This window comes from Chamaea fasciata, unplaced genomic scaffold (genome assembly GCF_029207755.1).
Source record: "Chamaea fasciata isolate MVZ Bird 193981 ecotype frontalis unplaced genomic scaffold, bChaFas1.0.hap1 SCAF_2, whole genome shotgun sequence".
Lineage (NCBI taxonomy): Eukaryota > Metazoa > Chordata > Aves > Passeriformes > Sylviidae > Chamaea > Chamaea fasciata.
In genome coordinates, this window is record NW_027094087.1 from 39,467,868 (window position 1) to 39,483,658 (window position 15,791).

Genomic DNA, 15,791 nt, shown 5'->3' on the forward strand with positions numbered 1-15,791 from the left:
GTAGAACATGACAAGTCGGCAGTGACCTAAAAGTTTTTCTTTGCTTAAGGCTCTTCAGACTCTGACTTTTAGCATACTTTGCCCCTAAAAGAAACTTCATCTAAAATCTTAGGAATTCAAACATTTAAATTCATGCTGCCAACTCATCTACAGAATCCCTAGGGAAAATTTAATGATTGAAAAGTGGTGAAGAAAGAAAATACACAGGACATAAAGAAAGAGAAGCTTCATGACAGAAACTCTAATCTTCCTGAGAGAGTTCTGAAAGTCACTTCTTTTCAATTTTTGCATAAATCATGGTCTAATTTAACTGTGGCAGGCTCATAATGGGAATTAGAGGGCTGGTTGCAAAATAGAAAAGGGAAACAATGATAACCTTGACTAAATAGCAAAAACAAATGGCAAGATCATCTCTTGACAAAAAGAGTCTCTTCCAAAGCAGCATTGTTTTACTAACTGAGCATATTGCATGGGTTTTTAGAACCTAATGATTGAGCCACACACCTGAACACCTCTCAGTCTTCACTCATGTTTTCTTACAGAGAAGATGATTAAAGAAACACTCCAGTACCCAAAAATGTTAAATGTTATGTACTTTGTGGACTTCAGTCAAGAGACTTGCTTTTCTGTATCTATGTGTGCAGTTAGGCATGGTTTCAGTGACAAACTGCCAAAATTTCCATCCCTTATCTCAGGCTTCCTGATTTACAGCAAAAAGATTCAGGAATCCAATTCAGGTGAAAAATAGCCCCTTTATTTCACCTAAGCTTTTTTGTCTGGTTTTAGTTTTTTGGCTAGATCATTACCCTTGTCATCAGGTCATACAGATGCAGTCATGCCTGTGCCAGAGCAGCCCAGGAAAGACTGGGCTGGGTGATGAGCCATGGACTGGGGCAGGTGCTCACAGCTGGGTGTCCAGCACACACACCCAGTCTCCCATTTTTCTGCCTATATATGCTCTGCACCTGTTAGGACAGATGAATCACACAGACATGTAAATGAAAAGCTTCCTTGTAATCCCAGCTGGGATTTCACTGGGATACAATGAGCTGAACTGTTCAGCAGTTACACCCTGGCTGGATTTTAGCCTCCCCCAAACAGCTGTCCCACATAGTCCCTAAGCATCTTAGGAGTTTCAGCCTGCCAAAAGCTAGTCCTGCTACCCTGTCTGTATGCTGCCACCATATTTTAAAGGCCAGCATCATTGAATGGATGAAAGCGTTTCTGTGATAGCTGACTTCAATATATGGGGGGAATATGCCTATTTATTTTCCTGATGGAGATATTATCATTGTTTAAGTAAAATGTGAAAGAAGTTCCCAAGGCATTGTGAGAAAGTTGTAACATAAACCCAGATATTTAGGATTGAAAACTTTTGTCAGACTCTAGAATAACAGCATGTACTTCAATTCTATATATTTAATTTATAGCATATATTGCATTTTAAGTGATCCTTAATATTTTTTAAACCTACCAGTCAGCATCCATGATCCGTGTGGAGGCTACAAAGATTTTCTATACATGAGCTGTCAGAATTCATTTTGCACTGGAAAATCTCCTTTACAGGGAATATTCTTCCTTATCTGTCATAAATCTAAAATAATTAGAGTGGCTTTTCAACAGATTATCATCTATTGCATCTAGATGTAGTGATCTTTGTAGGTATATTGTGAAATTTATTATTAAATTTCAAAATTTAATAGGAATTTGTGATGCCTTTGGCATCTTCTCTCACATTATGTTCTGACATTCTCCAGTCTGTCAGTCTCAGAAATCAACAGACTCTCAGTATTTATGTGTTAATTGGTCCCAGAGAAGGAGAATGAGTCTGTGCATATTTTTAAAAAGTTAGATATATTTTGCAGAAAATTCAATTTTGTGCAAAAAACTTTAACAAATGATTCATTATTTAGAAAAAAAATGGTGGAAACTGGATTTCTAATGGCATTAGTAAAAAAAAAAAAAAAAAAAAGAATCACAGTATTCTAGAAAACAATGCTACAATTAATCCACATAGTCATGATAGAAGATAATGATTCTCTCAAGATAACGATCTTCAAGTCTCTGCCTAACTTTATAAACACACTTCAATCCATAAATTACCATAAATTTACTCTCCAACCAGCAGTCTCAGTGGTGTATTTCTAAGCAATGTAAGGCAATGAAGCTATATATTATCCAGCAAAAAGACACTCACTCTAGGTCAGAACAAGGAATATCTGTCCTGTTTGCATTTTGCATATTTTCAATTACTGTAGAACCTCAGTCACTGATGTAGTCAAGGTTCAGATTTGCTTCACTGTGAAAAATAGACACCATATTTCCTCATGAAAATTTTATGCCATTTTATCTATAAGGAAAGTCAAAGTATCCCTTGCTTTAAGTAATATGAAAATTAGTATCACAAATCAGTATCACACTATTACTGATCATGGGTTATATTCCTTGTCTTTTGACAGTATCAGTCTCATGCTGTCATTTGGACAAGAGGTTAATTTAAAAGAATTTGAAATGTAAAGTTTTTCCCTAGTAAATCATAGCGAGAAGGCAAGAATTTGACAATATTTATGAAAAGCAACAAGTGATCTATCACTGCTTTTAAATTGAAAATTCACTTACCACTGGGAAAGACACTATCTCTAATAAGATCTAGTTGTGTACAACATGAATTTTACAATGGCATATTACCATTATCAGTGAAAATCACATTACTCTGATATTAGTGATATCCATGTAAGTAGATTTTCTACATATTTATCTGAGATTCCTGTACTTATCATTTTTCTTTTCAATGACTGTCTGCAGCTACTGTCCATACAGCAAATAAATGAAGGTCAGAGGGAAAAGAATCATAAATGTAATGGACACAGGAAGCTTAAAAATATACTGAGGCTTATTTTTAGTAGACTAGCCTTGAAAAAGAAAAAATGTTCTAGCAAAGCAAGCAGTTGAGGCATTTGTTATTTGTGAAGGCTTTTAACGAGCAACCCTCAACTTTGCACTTCCCTTCCACTTTCCTCTTGCTAAACCTTTTAAAAAGTTATTTCTCCAGTTTCTGGTTTTCAAATTTAACAACTAAGAACTTCTAAGTTAATTAATATGCCATTTAAATCCAATGATTAAAAACTATTTAGTAAAATTAGCACCAACATTAATATCTGTAGCACTTCACTGGACCTAATATAGCAGTAGGCTATTTTTTTCTCCTTCCACAGTGACCTGTCATCTCTGTACAGTCCCTAACATGATTTTGGATGTGTGCTCACTGACTATTATCTCTCAGCCTATGTTCACAGCAGACATAATAAGCCTAGAGGTGGGAAATGAATCATTTAAGTTTTACCAAAGTATAATTAAATGAACTGTGTTGAAATAATTGAAACATATTTAAAGCATTTTACATTTGGAGTTTTTTGGTAAAAACTCAGGAAGATATATTAGAAAAGTTTGTTATTTTCATATGTGTGTGTGACTTACGGTCCACTAATTCCCAGCATTACATAGTCTGAAAAGAGATGAAATGGTATTGTACCAAAGTACAAAGATGATATGTTATGATAGAAGTATGGTTATGTTGGAATCAGAACAGGCACATTCTGAAGCTATTGTTGGCTTCCATAAACCTTGCAGTTTTACTAAGTTCTCAAACCATTGAGCAGAAGGATTTTTCATGACCCCTTTTTCTGTTATTTTTGTCGGAGTGACCTCTTTCAGTGTTCTCAGATCTATGCATTACTTATTCTTTGACAAGAACAATCACTGTTCAAAGGAATCTCTTAGACTTTTGTCTGTGACTGTTTATTAGCCTCATATTTTTACCCTTCTATTTTTTGCAATTTCATACACTTTTCACTTTCATCCTCAAAAATTTTCTCAACTCTTCCGTATGTACAGCAGCTACATAACCCCTAGAACATTCACCGGTGTAGTCCATTTGTCTCTACTAGCCAAGTGATAAGTGGTACCTTTTTTTCTTTTTAAGAAACCCTTCCTCCCATGGAAAATTAAGTCTTCATGGGGTTTTTTTTTATTTAGAATTTAAAAAGTTCTTTGTAGCTTGACTGCAAAGTCATCATTATCCAAAAATTAATCAGTATTTCTTTTTATCTAGCAAAAATCAAGACAGCCCTCCTCACACTAAAAATTGCAAAAAATAGGTTTCAGATTAGAAAGAGCCCAAATAATCCTAAAAATAGTCTCAGCCTATTTTGATAATTCGTTACCCCTCCTATCTACAGAAATGAACATTGTCATGGCTTAGCCCCAGCCAGTAGTCCCACTCAGCCACTTGCTCACTCCCCCACCAGCAGGTTCAGGGAGAGAAGCAGAAGAGTAAAAGCCAGAGAACTGATGGATTGAGGTAAAGACAGTTTAACAGGGAAAGCAAACCCAAAACATAGCCCCATACTACCCATTATAAAGAATATTATCTCTACTCCAGTCAAAACCAGCACAATATTCACAGATTTCTTGGACTCACTGACAGCTTCTATTTTTCTGATACATTACTACAAAACTTTGAAACACTTTTACTTTTTACTCTTTTATTGTCAGCAATTTTTTAAAGCTTCCTTTCTCTGGCTCTGGTACATCTTTTCTCTGAATGGATCCTGATATCCTTTAGTAACAATCCAAAGTATGAATCATTTGTAGTCATCAGTTCAAAGCTAAATGTTTTGGAGCTAGTTAGTAAAAACATTGTTAAAAAAACCCAAACAAACAAAAAACCCCACAAAACCACCATTCTTTTCCCAATAGACTTTTATTTTCTTTTTTTTTCCTTTTTTATCTTTTTTCTTTTTTTTTTTTTTTTTGTATTGTTCTGTTACATTGCACTGCTCCTGGAAAGCATGATTATTAAAGAATATTATTAAAGGATAATTGAGATGGGAATCAGTTTCTAGAAGCCATCTAGTCCAACACTCCATCCAAAGCCGGACTAACTGCATCATGTTTCTCAGGAGTTTGTCCAGCCCAGTCTTGAATATCTCCATGAATGGAGATTGTACAACTTGTCTTGTCAACTTATTCCAGTATTTGGACACTTTCACAGTATGTTTGCCTCTTGATATGTTGCCACCTATTCAAATTTGTATCTGTGATATCTTATTTTTTGTATCTTCAATTCCAGCTCTCTCTTCCCCATCCTCTCCAATAGAAGGATATACACAGAAGAAATTACAAAAAAAAGACATCTATCTTACACCTTCTTTTCTCCAGGCTGAAGAAAAAATTTCAAACTTTCCCCAGCCTCTACTCATTTGTCATGGACATTCACCCCATGAATATCTTTGTGTATTTCTTCTGGACTTACTCTAGAATGTCAATGCAATCAGTGTGTCCAATACAATCCCAAGCGCCAAATAAAGGGAAACAATTGCTGCTCTGAACCTGCCAGCTGCCTTTTGCTAATGTCGAAAGGGGTTGACCCTTTCACTGAAAGGGCCCATTGCTGACTCATGTTCAGCTGGGTGTCAATCAGGTTCGTAGTTCTTTCTCTGCAGATCTTCTTTTAGCTAGTCATGCACTGAGATCTTCACGGGTTTAGAACTTTATTAAAAAACCAAGGTTTGTCTCAGTCCATTTCTCCACCTGCTGAAATCCATCTGAATAACAATCATGTATATCTATCACCCTCTCCGTTTGGTATCATTTGTGAGCTTACTGCATGCAGCCCTTGCCCATTGTACATGACATTTATAGGACCAGTAAAGAGCAGCAGCCCCTCTATAGGACTGTAAGGAATGCCAGCTAGTAAACAGCCACCATCTGGATTTTATATCACTGAGTACAGATTTTTGAAATAGAGTGTAATCTATTCATTCCACACACTCACATGAAGTAGGCCCCATTACACATGCTTGGCCCAGGATCATCTGGCCTTGATGCCTTCTCTGATGGGTATTCCTTCTCCTCAGCTGGTCCCAGGGCACTCTGCCTGTCCTCAAGTTACAGATCTACAGGAGTAAATGACCTACAGGCCTAGATTTAGGAAGACTGCTGTTGCCTGAAATACACACTTCAAGTCTTCCCCATCTTGAGAGTTTCCATCTACCATTCCATTGAGTGCATTTTCTAGTTGACCTTCATTTCTTGTTTCACATGGCCTGAGCTTTTGTCTCTTCAGGATCTCTGAGAACAGCCTGTCAATCACCTTTCCATTCTCTCTGATGTCCCACAGTCCACATGCACTGCTGCCCCACCAGCTCCTTGGTCTTGGCAGCAGCTCTCCAGCCTGACAGGTGCATAGGTGCCTCTCAAGCACCAGCCAAAGAGGTGTTCAGGTCAGTTCTTAGCAGCAGTCAGCTGAAGACAGAAACCACAGGCTGTCTCTAATCAGGAAACCACCAAGAGAAGCCTCCTCTTTGCTGAAGGAAGCAAAAGTCTGGGACACAACCCTCACCAACAGCAAACCACCAGTAAATGCCAGAAAAAGCTCTCAAAAGAAGATGGGAACTGTAGCAGTAACAGCTAGTTCCCATTTGCTGGGCGTTGGGAGCTGTGTTTGTTCTACAGAATATTTTTGATTGCCTATTTGTATTTTCTCATCTGAAATAGGAACATTTTCTCAACTTATTTCTTCCTCAGAACTTCCCTGGTCACTCCATTTTTTGTCCACCTCATATTTATAAAGAAAAAATAAGTGAAAAAAAATAAAATCAACTTTTCTAATTACCCCATATTATAAATCCAAGCTAAACTATGATTTTGTAATTATTTAATCAGAGGAAAAAAGAAAAAATTTAATTTACTGTGAGTGATAGCTCAGTACTAGGGAGGGTTAGTAGAAGTGCAAATGGTTCACCTGTAGCTTGAATCTGCATCAATCAGGTTTTTGCAAGGCAGTGGTTGCTCTACAGCAGGCTAAAGGAAGAGCCAAACATTATTCTAGGACATGAAGACCCTGTACTCCAGCATCAGTGACATGCATCAGTTTGGATTTCTCTCTTCATAAATGGCATAAAACTCAGTGACTCACTTCTGGTTGAGATATGGATCCAATTAAACTCAGAAACTGAAATTATTTATACTGTAAGCAAATTTTTCACGAAATAAAGCTTAAAATATATCGACATTAATGTACCTTTAATTTTCCTTAGAACCTAAGTGGATTCAGGAGAAATTATGCTAAACAGTTCAGACTTCATGACTGACATCTCTGTAGCTCCAGACTAAACTTTGACAACCTATCTCCTTGTTTTAGGATTTCTCCTTATTCTCCTTATTCTGATTTCATGCATCACTAAGCTCTGAAAAATTCTTGTCTCAGAGCACAATATACGCTAATTTTGCTCTGACAACCTTGTAATGGGAATTCTAATACTTATTACATTTTAGGTAAAAAAGAAGGGAAGTAAAAGACCCCCCTGTGATAACTTTGCCTGTGTTATATGACAAGAGGTGCTGGTTTTCAATGTTATGTATTTTATGCCAATTAGGAATAAACTGTACCAGGTACTTTATAGTGAATACCTTTCAGATGAAAAGCAGTATTTCTGAAGACTTAAAATTCCTAGTACTTCAGGAACTAAGTTCAGAATTCAGAAAGATACATCAACTGAAGTTATCACCAGTTTCCCCTTAGCAGTGAATTTATCTTGAATCAGTTTTTGAACACTTCCTCACTTTCGCATGCAAGGCACAGTGTATTGTAGTTGTATTGATGTGTTTTGTTTGGCATTTTCATTCTGTGCCCCTTTTCAGGATCAAGGTCCACACAATAGTTCTTTGTTGTCCACTGATTACCCACTCAGGGATATCTTACATCCTCTTTGATATTCCATTAGTACACAGTGGTTTCTAAACTCTGTCAGCTTAAAAGACTCATGCAATTCAGACTATTGAATTTAAGCTCATGTGCTTTTTCCTTTAAGACACTATTCCTGCTTGATGCTTGATTTCTGCATTATGGCTCAACTGCACTTTCATGTGACACTGAGATAAAAGCATATACTAGAAAGTATAATCCAGAGTATAATTCTGTTTATACTGAAAAGAATCCCCTGTGTCTAATACAAAGTCCTATAAATGGAAATACTTGCAACCACAGCAGTAAATGGATCCTTATTTATTAAAATTCATTTATTCCTTAGCAAGGGACTTCCTGTTCAGCTGAATATAATTTGCCCTAATATTAATGAAAAAAATTGTCACCGTAAAAACATAATATCGAAACTAACTAATTCAGACACTTCCAACAGGATGCCAGAGTGTAGGGAATTGTGTAATAAAACTAACTATAGTCTGGTCGGAAAGTAAAACCACCATTCACTTGCAGATCATATCCTCAATTTTTTTAGCTTTTAATTCTGCAGTTAATAAATTTTAATTTAACCCCTATCTGTTTGCTACTTTTTCCTAATGTGTGTATTCACTTCTGTATTCATGTGCAGTTTTTTGTGTGTTCTTTTTTTTTTTTAATGTAGGTAATTTTTTTCCACACATGAAGTATCATTCTAGGAAATGAAACATAAAATATAAATTAAAAAAAGACTTCTACCAAATCATTGGAGTTAAACTCACACATGGGAATTTTTTTATGACTGTTACATGGCATTTTCTTTACTGCCATCACACAGTTTTGTGAACAGATAAAAAGCATATTGTCTATATTCATAAGTATTGAACGTGCAGCACATATTTTTGCCCTGTCATCTATTTGGCCTGGAAATCGATTGCACAAATGGCCTAGCAATAGGTAGCTCTACCTTGCTCGTAGCTTCTCTCCAGGTTATTGCAGAGCAGAAGTTCTATTACCCATTTCAGCTCAATAGTTTTGTAAATAAACAAAAATGACGGGTTTTTTTATCTTGACACATCACTTGAATTCATTTTCAGATGACCAGCCTTCAGGTGCATTTTTTTCCATGGTCAGCTTGTTACTCCTCAGAGCCCAGATGCATTCCTTAGTACATGTGGCAAATACCTCTCAGTGACATTTGATATGATATCTCTCAGTGATATGAGGTCAAGTGAGTAAAGCCAAAGGATAACTTTGGGTATTATCTCCAGGAGGTTATTCACCATAACATGCTTTTTTTATACTTTCATTTATTTTGCTCATCATTACTTTAAGAATATTAAGTGAGAAAATACTGCAGTTTAGAGACTTCATCTTGTTTCCTTTCAAATGATCCAAAGAGATGGTCTTTCTCCCCACTTTACGTCCCTACGTAATGCACCCATTTTTATCAGCGTGTAACAAAGTGTACTTTACCTTTCTGTATATTACTTTGCCTATGTCATAGCCCCTTTTCACATTTCTGTAATAATTTTCAAACTGTTTCTTTACTTAGTTTAGTTCTGGAACCCTTCCCCAGAAATATTTTTTTCCCCTTTACTTATAAAATTCCTAGAAACTTCTGAGAAACAAATTCCTTATAATTTTTGTATCTTTAACCTAATAAAAATAATTTTACTCTATATTCTGGTCCTTTGTCCAGTGAGTAGTTTTTCAAGGTTTCATCTGTGATCAAGTCACTGAGCCTACTACTTTTATTCTCAGGTCCAGGATCCAGGAACAATGCTGGAAAAAAAGAGTCAGTTTTCTGTCACGTTCAGGAATACCTGCATTAACCATGTTTAGTATTTATTATTCATTCCATGCCATAGTCTCCAACTGTGACATGATTTTAGGAGGCATTTTCTTGTTTACTAATATTTTAAAGATATCTTCCCAAACCCCAGTCTGGGACTTCCTGCAACCTTTCAGACTTACAGACTTCCTTAACTGATCAAACTGAAAGAAATCAGCTCCAAGGAGTTGATTAATTTTAAATAGCATGTCTAATATTTTCAAAACCTAAGTACATTACCTAAAACCATAGTTAAATTTATCTCTGTTTTGGGCTTCTCAGAAATTCTTAAAGTACCAATCTGAACTGTGGTGTGAGCAGAGTAACAAAGCTTTCAGTGAGGAGGCTGCAGGCAGACACTGCCCCATCAGCCCCACCTGGGAAGTGCTTGGTTAAGAGAAAGACTGGTAATCTGAACACAGACAATTATGTTAAAATTCTGCTTAATTTGTATGTGGAAGCCAGAAGAAAATCAGGCAAATGCCTTCATAATGTAGAGGAAAGTATCAAAATTGTATAATTAATTTTGCCTTAAAAGCATGTGAAAAAGGAAATGACAAAATTACTGTCATATGTTGAACTAGCTGAGCCTTTGTTTTACTATAAAATTAACAGTTTAATTATGGAAACAACTGAAGCATTTCACTCATAATATTACAATCAAAGTTTACATTGATATTTCCACAATACACACTTCAAGAAAAACATGAAAAAAAGGTAGAAAACTGTAGAGATTGATCAAGAACAGATCTCCCAACAAAAGAAGTGGCTCTTAAGTGAACACAAAGTGCAGAAAAATGCATTCAGCTTCAAAACTCTTGATTCCAGACTTCAAAAGCATTTTTCTTTCCCCTTAAATATTGAGGACAGGAACTTCTTATTGTAGATTGTGGCTTAATGCTCTTTCGTATGATGTTGAAACCTGACTAGAAAAAAAGAAACACCTGCCATGCTTTTAATGCACATTCTGGAAGCTTAGAAATTTCTCTGCTGCAGCTTTCATTCTCATAGCAGGGTGATTGAAAAAACGAGCATCGATGTCCCAGGTTCTTAACAGCACTCTGTGGATCTCTGCGGTATTTTTTCTGCAGCACTATTACCCATGTACTGTTAACTTAGATTTCGCACTTAGCAAGTGGAGAATTTTGATCAATGGAAGGGATTCTACTCAAGGGACTCTGGATAGGCATTAAAATTACTGAAGCAACTAAATGAAGTCTCAAGGAGTCTTGACAAATTACCAGCTGCTGCTCTTGTCACATTCTTAGCAGTAAACTGGCTGTGAACAGAGAACTGCATCAGAAGTGGATGAAACATGAAACAGTTAAAGCACTCAAAGGTGGCACCTTTCTCATTTTATAAGCTACATAAATTTCCCAATAAAAGATTCATAGGCTGAGCCCAAAACATGATGGCGAACCTTAAATGTCTCACTGAGTATTATGTAAGCTGATTATTATTAGCATTTAGAACTATCACAGAGGATTTCTATCCCCGGACTATATAGAGGAAAAAAAAATCTTATCTTTAAATGGATGTAAATTATTCATAGTTATGAGACAAAGAACAAATAAGTTGAAAATTAAATTCAGGTAAAATCAGAGGATCCCAAAAGTTAAAGAGCCATCTTGCTTGTTATTACATGACTTTATTAGTTTTTAACCAAAAAGTATTGAACATAACCTCCTTAAACTATTTACAGTCCTTTCATTTCATCTTCTAGCAACTGAATTAGGATCAACAATTTTGTAATTCAAACAGAGGCAGAAAATTGAATGGAAAGGGACAAATAAAATTGCATTTTTTCCTTCCCAAGAAATTATTTTTCTAACGATTCAGCTTTCAAAAATGTACAAATAATACACTTGCTATCACTGTTGTCTCTGCATCTATTGTGCTAGGCACTGCTCAAGTACATGCAGTTCCCACGTGAGGATGCAGGTTGATACAACGGATGACGTTTATGTAAGCAGGTGTCTTTTTTTGTGGAAGAAATGCAATTTATTGTTTAAAATCCAGAAGTCAAGATGAAAAGTTTATGCTTTCTGTGTAGAAATGTTGACACTGTGAGTTTTGTCCCAGGACATATTGCTAGTTATGAGACACAAATACCACATATAGTAGTATTAGTGAGATTGATAGTCAATATGAACCATGGAAACAATAGAAATATTTTCTCTAATATATACCAAAGCTCTCATCAGATCCTCTTTAAATGATAAACGCTGTTCATAGAATAGGACAGGAGTTGATATTCTCATTTTTAAGTAAGAGGATATAAATACATTTCTTAGTTAAATGTACAAATCAGAAAAAGTATATCTAAATCATTGTAAGCTATAATCTAATTTTCTACTGCAGAGAAAAAAAAATCTGCTTGTTTATAAATAGCAGCTTGAAAAACTGCATTTAATGAAATTTCCACTGACAGATTTGATCACCATGGAATGTCTTCATGGCTTGTGATTTATAGAAAAGCAAAGGGTCATAGGAACCGTTTACCACATTAATGGTGATATATGAGAAACTTTGATTTTGTGGACAAGATGTGAGGCCAAATTATGCCCTGAGAAACAGATGGGGTGTGAATGGGGTCTATGTGAAACAAACTAGCAGAAAAATGAGGCTGTAACTTGGACTGTGCAGTACCTAGGATTGAGTCATATAATGTTTCCTCTTTCAAACTAGAAACCTAGAAGCCAATGAAACTCATGGATGTTTTACAATACACAAACCACTATATTGGCCAGTCATGTCCCTGGTTGCAAGGTTTTTAGTATTTTCTGTCTCCACTAAATCACTTCAGTGAGAGTGACTGCTAACTGGTGTTTTTTTAATGTTGAGTTATTATTCTACCCTTCCTCATTTCATTTACAGATTTCTCACATTTTCAGCTGTCATCCCCTTGTTTTACAAGTGTATGTGGTTCTTCTTAAGTTGCTTGAAAACCTGGGCCTTGATTTGCCATACAGGCAGCTAAAGAAGTTCACTGCTAATGGCTTCATGAGTAATTGTTATCAGTAGATGTTTTACAAGGCTTTATTTTCACCCCCTTTCCTGTTCAAGAGAACATAGGTAATTAAATTTGACACTTCTGTCATGACGCTGCGTGTCTAATATATCATGCAGGAAAAGCCAGAGGGAGTCTGCAGACCTGTGTTGTTCCTACATGCAATTCAGAAACACATCAAGTTTCCACATTGTTTTGAGATGCTTTTGTGAGCATCATGGACGTTGCAGATCTCATTTTCATTGCCTCCAGTGTCCTTTTCTCTCTTCCTCTCCTCCTGCAAACTCCACGAATTTCCCTCCTCTCCTCTTCATCAGATTCTTTTGGAAATTGATATATTTCACCATTTTTTTGTTGGGTAAGTCTCCCATTACTGTAAAAACAACATTGCTGGGACTTCTGTCACATACATTGCAACTTCATCATCCTTGGAACTCTGTGGATGTAGAAGTTGATTTTGTCCAGTCCTTTCTCTAACATTTAGGAAAACAAACCATATTGTTTTCATTATCTGCCTTCTATGGTTTTATATGGATTTTTATCAGACAGTAATTTTTCTGACCCGTGAACTATTTGATATGACTTCACATATTAACATTTTTTTAATGATAAGCAAAAGTAACGTTGAAAAATATTTATACATATTTACATAGTATTGTTTTCACATAAACAATTTCTAACATTAAGGATTCTTAAATATTTGTTCATAGAATTTCTTTTTCTAGATACTTGCAAGCATAAGTCAATATTTATTTACCTGCACTGAAGTTTCTGTCTGTGCAATACCAAACTCAGTTTATTTTCATGTCTGCAAGCTGTATTATCTCCAGTCTTAAACACAGAAGGTATAAACATCAGATTCAACAAAGTAATTTAGCATAAATACCTTTCTAAAAATGAAGCACGCTTTACTTTGAGAAGAGACCTTCATAGACTTTTGATTTTAGAATAAAAACTCTGTCAACAAAAATAAACAATTATTTCTAACATTTAGTTTCTGATATTTTTCAACATTTCTATAAAAGAAATATATTTGTTTTTACTTTCTTTTCTGCTTTCCTTCACTCAGGACAGATAACTAATGTCTGATTTATAGCAATTTATTTTAATTAATTCTGAACACCTGCAACCTGTAATTGATTTGGCATTGATATAAATTTCCTGACTTCAATCCATCTATTACACTGCCTTCAATCATATTCAACTTCTCCTTTAGATCTGGTGGCTTGCCTTAGTAGGGAATTAATTGATTACATTGTTGCTGTTTAAATTCTTTATATTTATACTTGCTTCCTTCCATTGGTTCAAAAGACTGAGTATAACCACAAGATAAAATTAAGCTACAATTTGCACAACCATCATCTTAGTTAAGTGGGGATTGAATATCTGCAGACTGAAATGGGTAAGTTTATTTAAGGATTTAGACTACTTCTAGGCACAGAGCCAACTTCCTTACCAAAGAATCACAGGTTACTGGGCATTAAATAAAAATACATCTTTCAGCTTATAATATATTTGATTTTAATTGGTGTTTTTTAAAAGGAGATTATTTTTATTGTCCTGATACCCCCTTCCAATTATCTTCACATTTCTTCCTATGTCCTGCCAGTTTCAGGCTCAATATGCTTAATTTCTTCAATTTTCTAATTGGAATAGGATAGAAGCATTTCTAAGAAGTTGAGCTGTACATTTCTGATCTTTAGTGCAGAAAAGCAGTGATGCAATTCCCATTTGGAGTAATGAGGATAAGGTCTCGTTAAGATCCCCGACCTCAACAATTACTGAGGACGCCTCTGTCAACCACATTCAGGAAAATGACCAAAAAATATAGAACTAATTAAAAGTGCCACAAAACTGTCTTCTAAGGAGAGTAATTTTTAACTACAGGGAAAAGCCTCTACAGGATATAGGTGGGAAAATAATAATTAACGTTAAAAACTTTGGGAAAGAAGTAACCCTCATCCACCTGTACTACAGCATTAAATACCTACAATAAATGTATATTAATCACTAAGAATATTTTCTGTATGCTCTGGGGAAAATATAGGGTTATTTCTCATGGGGAACATATTAAATATATATAGTAAGTATACACTGTACTGTATATATTTATAAATTATAAAATATTTATATTTTATGTATGTATAAAAATGTGCAAATTATGTTATTTATTATAGATATACACGTATGTTATGCTATGCATCTGATCATAAGCTTTTATTTTTTTGCTACCATAATAGAGGATATACATGTACTGTTTTTCAGTAAACACCATCAAGTTATTATTTTTTTTTCCTGTGTAATTGATTGAACAATATACTGAGGATACAGGATAACTACCTGTTTCAGGCAATTCCATGCTCCTTTGCTTGTCTTCATGGTTTAATTTAAACTGACCATAACAACTCTTACACTGAAACAAAAAAAAAAAAAAAAAAAAAAAAAAAAAAAAAAAAAAAAAAAAAAAAAAGAAATAAAACCTGTATACACTAGATTAGATATTGATTAAATGCTCTATGCTAGTAAGAAAGAAGCTTTGCATGGCAAGAATCACTGAGATTGCCTGACAGTCTCATAAGGGAGGGGAGGAGACATGTGCCTTTCTACTTCCAGGGATTCTGCCACAGAAATAAAGCCTAAATTTGAGAATAGAATTCTGGGAAATGAATAATATAAAATCACTGTTTCCATGTCTCAGTATTTTCAGGTTGAGGGCTTTTGTTTGCTATTTTATTTAACCTTGGAAGAGTCTTTTAACATTGCTTCTTGTCAAATACATATAATATTCCAAAGTTCAGTTCAGTGGAGATAAAGAATTCTGGATAATCATCTGAAAGCCTTAATTTCTTTGAGTTTTCTGTAAAACATTCCCAAATTTTCAGTGTGTGTCATTGTCTCTCTGAATGCACAGAGATGAACTTTGGAGCCTGAAACACGACTTTGACAAGGACTGAGACCACCCTAAGTCACTTCGTTCTTTGGATTCCTCATCTTGACTAGTGGGATGAGAGTAATGTTTCTAATTTATTCTGCAGAGTCTTGCAGGGTTAATTAGTCATATTATCAGATCATCAGTCAGGTTAGAAGGGACCCAGCAAGATCATTAGTCCTAGTCCTGATCAAAGTTGAATAAACAGTGAATCATACCTGGTTGTCATAGTGCTTTAATGTTCTTATGATAATTATTTTTAAATAAGTAACAAAAT

The 15,791-nt window shown here is 35.2% G+C and overlaps 1 protein-coding gene and 2 long non-coding RNA genes across 7 annotated transcripts in view; 2 read left to right on the forward strand and 1 right to left on the reverse strand.

The window, feature by feature from the left end:
- The window catches only part of CNTN5 (contactin 5), a 598,136-nt gene that overhangs the window by 488,828 nt on the left and 93,517 nt on the right, over positions 1–15,791 (forward strand). The gene's annotated exons all lie outside the window — the stretch shown is intronic.
- Positions 11,820–13,704, reverse strand: LOC136285067 (uncharacterized). Of its 3 annotated transcripts, none has more exons than XR_010719355.1 (3): positions 13,629–13,704; positions 13,343–13,416; positions 11,820–13,021 (listed from the first exon to the last, which is right to left on the reverse strand). It is a non-coding gene; the product is annotated as an uncharacterized lncRNA (long non-coding RNA). The 3 variants fall into 3 exon arrangements; XR_010719354.1 differs by lacking the exon at positions 13,343–13,416 and adding an exon at positions 13,472–13,542 and having other exon boundaries at positions 13,629–13,650; XR_010719356.1 differs by having other exon boundaries at positions 13,498–13,640.
- LOC136285066 (uncharacterized) lies at positions 13,618–15,064 on the forward strand. Its single transcript, XR_010719353.1, has 2 exons — positions 13,618–13,987; positions 14,242–15,064. It is a non-coding gene; the product is annotated as an uncharacterized lncRNA (long non-coding RNA).